The 9669-nt window shown below is 40.9% G+C and overlaps 1 non-coding gene across 1 annotated transcript; it reads right to left on the bottom strand.

Moving 5' to 3' along the window:
• Nucleotides 1–9202: 9202 nt before the first annotated feature.
• On the bottom strand, nt 9203–9335 carry LOC141410626 (small nucleolar RNA SNORA51). The gene has a single exon (XR_012435461.1). It is a non-coding gene; the product is annotated as a small nucleolar RNA SNORA51 (small nucleolar RNA).
• Nucleotides 9336–9669: the final 334 nt, after the last annotated feature.

Below are 9669 nucleotides of genomic sequence, written 5' to 3'. Positions count from 1 at the left end.
GGCCAAAGTGGCATGGCATGGAGCCTCACTGCCCAAGGTGTGGCAACAGACCAACAGCATCAGCAGCATTTAGGAGCTTATTAAAAATGCAGAATTTGGGGCCTCACCATAGAATTGGAATGTGCATTTTAACAAGACTACAGGTAATAGGTATGCCTATTCAGGTTTCAGAAGCACTGGTAAGAGGATAAGGGTTTACTACTTAACAGTTGTGTGATCTTGGGCAAGTGACCTGACTTCATAGCTCAGTTTCCTCACCTACAAAGCAAGAATGATATAGCATCTCCTCATACAGGGTGCCTGGCAAGTGGTGGACACAAAATGCCTGGCAGCCATTATTTACTATTTTCTTTGATGCACTCCTCTATGGTAAAATGGCTGGACTCAAGGGGACAGAAGGGAAGAAGGAGGGGAATATATATGTGTTGGTGCATGTAGTCGGATGGAGAGATCATCAATAATAGGTAAAATAATTTCTTTGATTATTAATGAAAAAGTCCACGTGGGCACATTAGGTCAAACTTGGGGTTTGATATTCATATCAGTGACTGATATTCATATGACAGGTTTATTAACATAATACTATTGCCAGGCCATCTGCTGGTAAAAGACATAGATGTGACCAAGACAGAGTAGGTCCCAATCCAAAAGTCAGAGAAGGTCTGCACTATCTATGAACATGAAAGGAGGTGAAGCCCTATTGATACATTATCATTTAGACAACCCAATTATGGGGCCTTGGAAATTTGGTTTGACCTCTCTCTCCACAGAGCTTACTAACCTGAAAGTTGCCCCAACTCTCCTTCCTTCACATTTCACAGCTAGTCAGCTGGGGCAGCTTGGTTGTGGAGCAAAAGCTCTTCATCTTAGAAGCCAAGCCTCAGTTTTTCTTTGGGATGGGAAGATCCTGTGAGCTCGCTGTCCACACAGACCTGACTCCCTGAAATTCCCTTGCTAAAATACAGATCTTATCTTCCTTCTCCTCTGGTTAAAAACCTCTAAGGTACCCAAGGCCATTCACACTCTAGCCCCAAAACTAATTGATAGTCTCATTACAAACTTCCACCCACCCCCAGCATGTAACCTATACCATAACTGCATGAGTGGCTAAAAACTGGGCCTCTCGGTCAGAACTAGGTTCCAAATCCAAACTCTGTCTATGTGAAATTAGGCAAGTTCCTCAATTTTTTCTACATCTATTCAGTAATAATAATGGGACAATAATAAATAATAATGCCTGATATTCATATCAAACACTGTTCTTTTTTTTGTGGTATTAAGGTTTGAATTCATGCCTCATGCGCTATACACTTGACCCACTCTGTCAGTCCTTCAGGCACTATTCTAAGCACTTTCCATGTATTGATTTACTTCATCTTCACTACATTGCTACCTCATAGTACTGTTGTGAACATTAAGTAAATTAACACATGAAAGTGGCTAGAACAGTGTCTGATATGAAGTAATATGAGCTATTTTATTATCATGTATTATTATTAATAATAATATTAACAACAAGAAACAGGCTTTACCATGCCTCCAGTTCCCTCTGCCAGGAATGACTGATTCCCCCTTCTTTCTCTATGCTTCAAATTCCCATTTAAACCTCCAAATGACCCAGGCTTTCAGGCTTCTAAACACAGAGTAAATCACCTTTGTTATACACATTCTTATAGCTCTCTAAATATACCTCTCAATATCACATTTATTCTAGAGCACTGAAAATAGTGTTTGCATGTTTATCTGCACCACTAGGCTGTGAGCATATTCATGGTGAAGATCCTATCCTATTTACTTTAAATCACCAGGGCTGATTCTATCAATATGGAACATGGCAGGTACTAAATAAAGGAAGGTCTGATTAAATGGTTACATATTTTCAGGAAAAGTCCTAAAATGGGAAGTTCCAAAGGGAAGCAAGGTTGGAGAGTAAAGGGATCCATGTATCTTCTGTCCTATATCTCCCTAACTCAGGCAACAGACATTCAGGAGCTTCCCCCCTTCACTAGGTCTGGATTGCACTTCCCCGCCAAACACTCCCCAATCCCCCCTGTTATAGACATACCACTCGCCTCTGGCGGCGACAGAAATAAAGAGGATTACATCATTTGTTACAACAAAATGGTTATTATAGTAATAAGTATAATTAGCATTAGACAATTACAATAATAACACATTTCCTTGATGCAGAGGTGCTTTTTTTAAAAACAGGTTTATCTAATGTGCCCCCACACCTCCCCTCAAGAAAAACCAACTATTTTAGGGAAGAGCAGAGGCCTCTTTCATTTTGCCAAGATGCTATCTTAATGAAGGAACATTATTGACAAACCCCATAAAATAGGTGCAGATTCCCTTGGAGCAAAATCTCTCTTGTTCTTCCTATAGTTTCTCTGGAGAAAAGAAAACCTGTGGCTCTCTTTCGAGGGATTGGGAGAACCAGCTGAAGGATAGACAAGACGGGGCTGGGAGAGGCAAAAAAGAAAAGAGAAGCCTTCTCAAAAGGCTTAAGATTAATATCTGTTGTTATCTGTGTCCCACCCTATCTTCCTGGGTGGAACAGACCAGGAAGGAAAAACAGGCTGTTTATTCACAGTGGTGAGTGAATATTTTAGGTAATTTTTTCCAAACTGTAGAAGAAAGAAAGGCCTAGAGTGAGGTGGCATGAAACCCAGAAGGAGATTGTATTGTAATAAACAATGAGTAGGGTAAAATTTTACTCAGCACTACTATACAAAGTAGGTACACAAGTATGCTTATACTAAATATGGCTAGTTATCGCTTGCTTTTTCTAAGAAATAATTGGGAGTTTACAGTGATATGCAATGCAAGATTTAAATATTAGGTGAGAAAGCAGCATCCATACATTTTATAAACTCAGTGGTATATACTTAAGCCATGCACACTTTCCACACATGCTCACAAACTTAGCCACACCCATTTACACACACATACATACTCTTGTACGTAGTAGGCTCTCAATAAATACTAAGTTAATGAAACAATCCCACCGCTAAAGACAAGGAGATATTAAAATAAACTAGATATGGCTTAAGACAGACATGCAAATACACATAAACATTCATACAGAAAATGTATGTGTGAAAACAACACATGCCTCACATACATAAAACACATCACTATCTACATTTGCACCACTTTATACACAAAAAGTTAAAGCTCACCCTTTTACAATAGGCATAATCATAAACACTTTGTAAACCCATATTACATATAAAATATGTGCAAGTGCACACTCATGTAAAAACACATTCATACACAGACAGGTACATATAGAGAACACACACACACACACACACACACAGGTACACACACTCAGAGTATATAAATCAAACTAGAACAGCTATAAAGATAAGCGTCTCTGCTCATCACTCTTATCTTCTCTAAGTGACAGTGCCCAGAGGCATGAACTTAATCTAGGGCTCTAGTCCATCACACCCAATGCAAGAAGGAGGAAAAGCTTTGAGCCACCTGCTAGGGAATCCACCCATTTCCAAAGCCAGCTACACGTGCTTGTGTCTTGTCTAAGTGCTTGGGGGTCGGCCAGACCACAGATACTGAGAGTGAAATATTTGCTGACCTACTTTCCCAAGTGCTTCAGATAAAGCTCTCAAACCTTTCTAGACACCCAGAAATTGGCCATTCCATCACACTTTCCAGATGAGCTTTCATTCTCTTTGAATTTTCAACGAAGTAGCTTGCCTTAAGCCTGGAAGCACCACCTGCCCTCCCAGTCAGGAGAGAATACCCTCCATCTTCCTCCATCCTCTCTTAATAACGATGATGTCTCTTCCAAAGAGCCTCCCCAGATCTTTCCCTTAGTATGCAGCTACACACGTGTCTGCATATGTCTTTCCTTCCTACAAAATGCATTTACTCCAGCCCTCTTCAGTCACATGTTGGTTTAATGTTTTATCCCATTTTGTGTGTAACTTTTATGGGGGTGTCCAGACACTGATCTTATATTTTGTTTCTGGTTCTTAGGATACTGGACCTACCTGTGGATGCCTATGTAGAGGAGGACTAAAGGATAATTTAATTCCGCCTCCTCATTTTCCAAGTAAGGGAATGGAGGCCCAGAGAGTGAATTCCTCAGAGCCACAAAAATGAGTAGCAAAAAAGGATGCAATTCCAGGTTGCTGTCTCTTAATTCAATCTCCCAAATAAAATTTCATGGAGCACTAATGTCCCAAGCAGAATATTAATGTCACATTATCACTGACTAGAGAATAAGACATTATCATCTTGTCTGTGATAAGAGATTTTTCTTTAAAAGGGGTTCCATGGTGTAGTAATTTAGAAAATATTGCATATTATGTTCCCTTCTTGAGATTCAAAATGAATATTAATAAGTTAGAGGTTCTGAGAAACCCTGTAGCTTAAGATTTTAATTTTTGTCTAGTCCATTGTTTTATGAACTAATCTGATCATGTAACACTTTGTCAAGAAATCCCTGTTAACATTATGTGAAACACAAGTGCTTTGAGGATTACGCAGTTCAGGAAATACAGTTCTCCTGTAAATCCAACATGGCGAAGGTCTGGGTTACATTCTTGGCCAAGAGACAAAGGAAGGGAATAAGCTGCACACAAATGTGAGCACAAGGCTGCTTCCTCCTACATGGAGGAAGATATGAAGCAGTCTGATGAAAACAAGATGGGGTATCCCAAGAGGTGAAGATGACCTATCAAAGGCTTCATGAAAGAAGATGGTTAGGGTTCAGAAACTAAGTTCTCCCAATGGTGAGAAGGGACAGAAGAGGTATTATCACAATAAGACACTAGAAAAGGAGACTTCAAACTACTTAGTTGAAAGATGGAAGCATCAGCGTTCTCCATAGCAAGAGCCAGCAGGCCCTGATCATGAGAGGAGAGCTTCCCATGTAGTAGGCATTCAATAAGTATTTGTTGAATGAATGAATCAGTGAAGCAAGCAGATTTGCCTCAAGCAACAGAGATAAACCAAGCCAAGTGAATTGGAAGTCACTCCTAGTCTTCTGCACCTCAAGGAAGGATTAATATTCTCTGAGAGGAAGGAGTAGGAATGGCTAAACAGAGAGCTATACCTTTGGCTCTCTTATTTCCATAGGGTCTGAGGGATTTTTCTTGGCAAACCTAGTAATGGCACTGCATACAGTTGGTGGAAGGAATGAGTCAGGTTGAGTTGTTTGTTTGTTCTCCAGGGCAGGGACATACAAGAGTCAATAAACACACTGGAGCCTCTTTGACTGGAGCTTGGAGCAAGAGATCAGCTTGTTTGTTCTAGAGAATTTGAACTTAGGTCAAAATGGCTCTCAGGCCTCCCTTCCCTGAGGGAGAGACCTCCAGGCAACAATTGAGGTCATCCACTGGGCAGCCAGGTGCTCTAGTTAACAATGCACTCCACACAGGAAGGTCCCTTAACCAAGCCATGTTTGAAAATTTATAACATACAGTGGACATGCCAATCTGCCACCTACTAGTTGTGGGATGTCTTATTATTTAACACAGGCCACAAAATTGGTAAGCATGTCACATGAAGGCCATGGCATATCCAAGTTGGCTCATGGGGACTGGAAATATGAAAAAAACCTTAAGAAGTAATTTCAAATACTCTTGGCCTCTAAACAGGATAACCACACCCACCCATCCCAAAGTCACACAGTCTTCTTTTCTTTCCCCATACACACAGGCAATTTTAACTTTCTCAGATGATTCAATCTCAGGTCCATCTCTAGTAAGGTAATAAGATAAGATCTCCCCTGTTTGTTCTAGGCTATGCCCTTAAGAAGCTCCTAATACAAGTAAGCTGATAGAATATAAGCATCTACAAAATGACTTCAGGATGCTTATTAAGTAACAAAGCTCAAGTGCAACCAATGACTGGGTTGGATAAAGCATCCAAAGACAGAAGACGTTACTTTGGGAAGGCTTCTTGGAAGCAGGAGTCTGAAACTGATTGGAGAGGAAGGGAAGGGCATAAGGAAAGAAAGGAGGAAGGCATCAAAGCCTGGGGAAGAGAAAAGCCTGAGGGAAGTTTCAGAAAACATATGGCCTGGAAGGGGATCAATTTGGCTGAAGTGGATAACAGGGAGGGACAGAAAAGGACTGAGGGAAGAAGAAATGGTAGAGGAGCTTTGCAAGTAAGCCTGGAGTTTGATGGTGACAAGTGGTAGCAAGAGACAAAAGTTTCAGTCCTGGACCTGCCACCATCTCCCATACCATAAGTCTCTTCATCTGTAAAACAATGGCATCATATAAGAGGTAAGGCCCTTTGCAGTTAAAACTCTGTGATGCTAAAGGACAAGAGACACTAAGAGCTATCGTGGTGGGTCTTCCACAAATCCATTTAATATTTTTCCCTTATACAAGACAAGTCTAAGTTCCCTTTATCCCTGCGACTGAATTACAACTTGAGCATATTTACTACGTCAAAGATTAATCCTCTAAACCCGGCAAGCTCGCTGGTTGAGCTGCAAGGAAATATCTCTATAAAAAGAATAGACTCTATAAATTATTGGTCACTTACCTAAGGTTGTTACTAAATTATTTTAAAAGGATATATATTCTGCTCCTACACTCTCACTTCTGTCTTTCTCAGACTAATTGCTTCCTCAACTAGGAAGGGTGTCCAGACAGAGACCTAGGAAGTTTGATATATTCTAGATCCTTCAGCTGCTGAGATTCCAGATGATAAATAAACTGCACAGTAGAATTTGAATCAACCTATTCACAGACTTGAAAGGAGTAAGAGGGTAAGTCATTGAAATTACCCTCTTTTTTTTTCCCTTCTCATATTCTAAGTAGCATAACGTATCAACCGGCTTTAATCGAGCAAGCGTCAGCCTTCCCATGCCTGCCACCTCAACCCTTATCATGCTGTATTTTAAAGGTACATTTCTCCATCCCCACTCTACACTGAAACCTCCTTGATGGCAGGGACTTAATTTATCCCTTAATTTTAAGTCAGAGCTGGCACAGTGACTAGCACACGATAGGTACTTAGTAAATGACTATTCCTTCCATAAATGTACAGGTGAAGAAATCATAATCAAATTGAGAAGGACATTCTAGTGTCTTGCCTTATTCTTAGGCACTCTTTCCCTTCTGCTGCCTGGACCTGCAAATGCATCTGAGTTAGATATTCATCTCTCACCTGAGTACCCCAGGCACATCTCTATCACAGCTCTTGCCATGCTGTAATGTGAGTTCTGGTTAACTTGCCTATCTTCTCACCAACCTGAAAATGCCCGAAAGGAGGAAATCTTATCCTTTTTTTATCCTTTACCCAGAATAATAACTATCATAAGTAAGGTAATTTGTTGAATGGAAAACAATAGCTCGTCCTTTCTGTGTTATAACCAAAGACAGAATCTTTTAGAATATCAAAAGTCAATTTCCACGACATACAAACACCCATAAAATCGTGTCTACTTGACCATGGAGGCTTACAGGAGCAATCTCATGGTTATTTTAACTCTCCAAACATGCTTTAGAAAAACACCAGTTACCTACACAGATCACATTTCCCAGGTGACAGTTCACCTCTAGCACATTAGAGTGCATGGATTCAGAGTCTACATGGCATGTTGAGGGTAGAAAATGGAACAAAAATACACAGCTCCTGTTGTCAAGAGACTTCCAGACTGAAACACTCACCAGTAGCATTCTCATAAGCAAGTTGGAGACCACGAATACTACACAATTAGCCAAAGAGAGGCTCCAGGCAAGGTAGGGCTCTGGGAGCACCTGGCTTGGGAAATAAGCTGAGATTGCCGATCATTCACATTTTGACAAATTGTCCCCCTTTATTTGCTTACAACAGTTGCTTGGGTAAAGTAAGTAAGGCACAAGCTGCTGGACGGATGAGAAAAAGACAATCTGATGGTTGAAATCTCCCTGAAGTGCAATTTGAAAGTATGCTCAGCATTATGGGGTAGAGGATAGACCAAAAAGTCCGGCCAAGACCAGAGTGGTGGTGAGAAACGAAAATCTCAGTTCTGATTTGTAGGTTGTCATGAAATTCCTAAAAAAGCTGAAAGTATACTGCAGAGATTGATGGGAATGTTAACCAATTAATCACCTGGAAAACTAAGATGATAAACTCTTCATGATCCATCATGAGATCTATTTTCCTAAGGCAGTCCCACATCTTAAGCTTACCCACCTCCACATAAAGGCCATTTCCTCTAACAATGACCTCTTCCTTTTCAACTCCATGTTGCCTCCTCTAGGAAGCCTTCCATAGCCAATGACTCCAAAATGATCTTCCATACACACAGATATTTAGAGCTTAGCCAGGCTATGTTCTACTTATTAATGTCAGGAAATGAACTGTCTTTGAAGAGTATAGTCCGTCTCATCTCAGTGGCAGAGCTCCCAGAATAGATACCATCTTTTCTTTCTTTATGAATTTTGCTCCCAGAGGTTGCTCATGGCAGCCAAGCGTGGACTGCCTGAAGAAGGCAGTCATCAGATGGCTCCAATCCCTGCATCACAGAATCTGCCACAGGCTCTTCTCTCACACTGAAGTTATGGGGCAGGAATTATGGCTTTCCCTGTAAAAAGTCATTATAATTATGAAAAATGTCTATGGCTCTTTCCACCGTTTAGGCAAAGCCTCTGGCTGTCCTGATGAGTAGAGATTTAAGATCCTGCTCTCCATAAAGATAGCTAGATAGCCCAAAAGATAGATGTGTTAACGCCTAATTGGTCATTGGTGAGTCATCAAATGTATCTCAGAGAGCGGGATTGGACAATCCTGACAGGGAAGGGATGGCAGCACAAAGCCAGGAAGGAGGGTGGCAAGGGTCTGTCTTCATCAGTCCCCTCTTTCTAAACTGGCTCCCCCTGTACTTTCACTGTTCTTTTGTACAGCATTTCCAAGAATGGTAGATTTCAGTCTTTCTCAGGCGCAGCCTCATTTGACTTCCCAGTAGGCAATGCTATCCTTAGTCTAACCCTAATACCTGTGTTTAGGTTCCAGTTGTTTCTGCTATGGCCTCAGGAAAGGTCAGCATCCACCTGTTCTTAAGCTTGCAACACTTTAAATCTTTGATCAGCATTTTCTTTTCTCCCTGTTTCTTCTAACTTCCCCCTCCCCATTCCCAACCTTTCTCTTCTCTGTACTAATCACAACTTTCTTATTTATCTCCTTCTTTCAAAGCTATCTGCCTTTAAAAAAAACACTTTTTTTCCTTCCCACCCCATATCTTCCTACTCACGATACAGACCAGGCACAGAGTCTGGGTTGAAATGCAATTAGGGTAGGTTTACTTTCCTTCCTCTTTATCTATGCAGTCATATAAGAACACAGCCTATGGTAAGCACCAGGAGGCCAAAAACACTTTCTAGTGTTTATGTGTATAGAGCACAAGCCTTTAATCTCACTACTTGGGAGGCTGAGGCCGGAAGATCTTGAGTTCAAGGCCAGCTGGGTAAGACCCTGTCTCAAAAAATACTTATCTAGGTTTCTAGTAAGTGTAATGAATATCACATAATTCAGAATGGGTAAATGATAGTCACTTTTTGCTGCAAACAATGCAGAGAAAGAGGCCAACACTCAAGGACCTCGAGTCTGGGAGATAACAAATAATCTAGTGTAGATGTAAATGAAGAAGGCACCATTCCCAACTTGTAACTTTAAAAGTGAGGGAAAAGAAGGGCTGGAGGC

The sequence above is a fragment of the Castor canadensis genome, chromosome 8 (assembly GCF_047511655.1).
Source record: "Castor canadensis chromosome 8, mCasCan1.hap1v2, whole genome shotgun sequence".
Lineage (NCBI taxonomy): Eukaryota > Metazoa > Chordata > Mammalia > Rodentia > Castoridae > Castor > Castor canadensis.
Note: the sequence above shows the minus strand (reverse complement) of the source record. Positions and strands in the feature narration are given on the sequence as shown.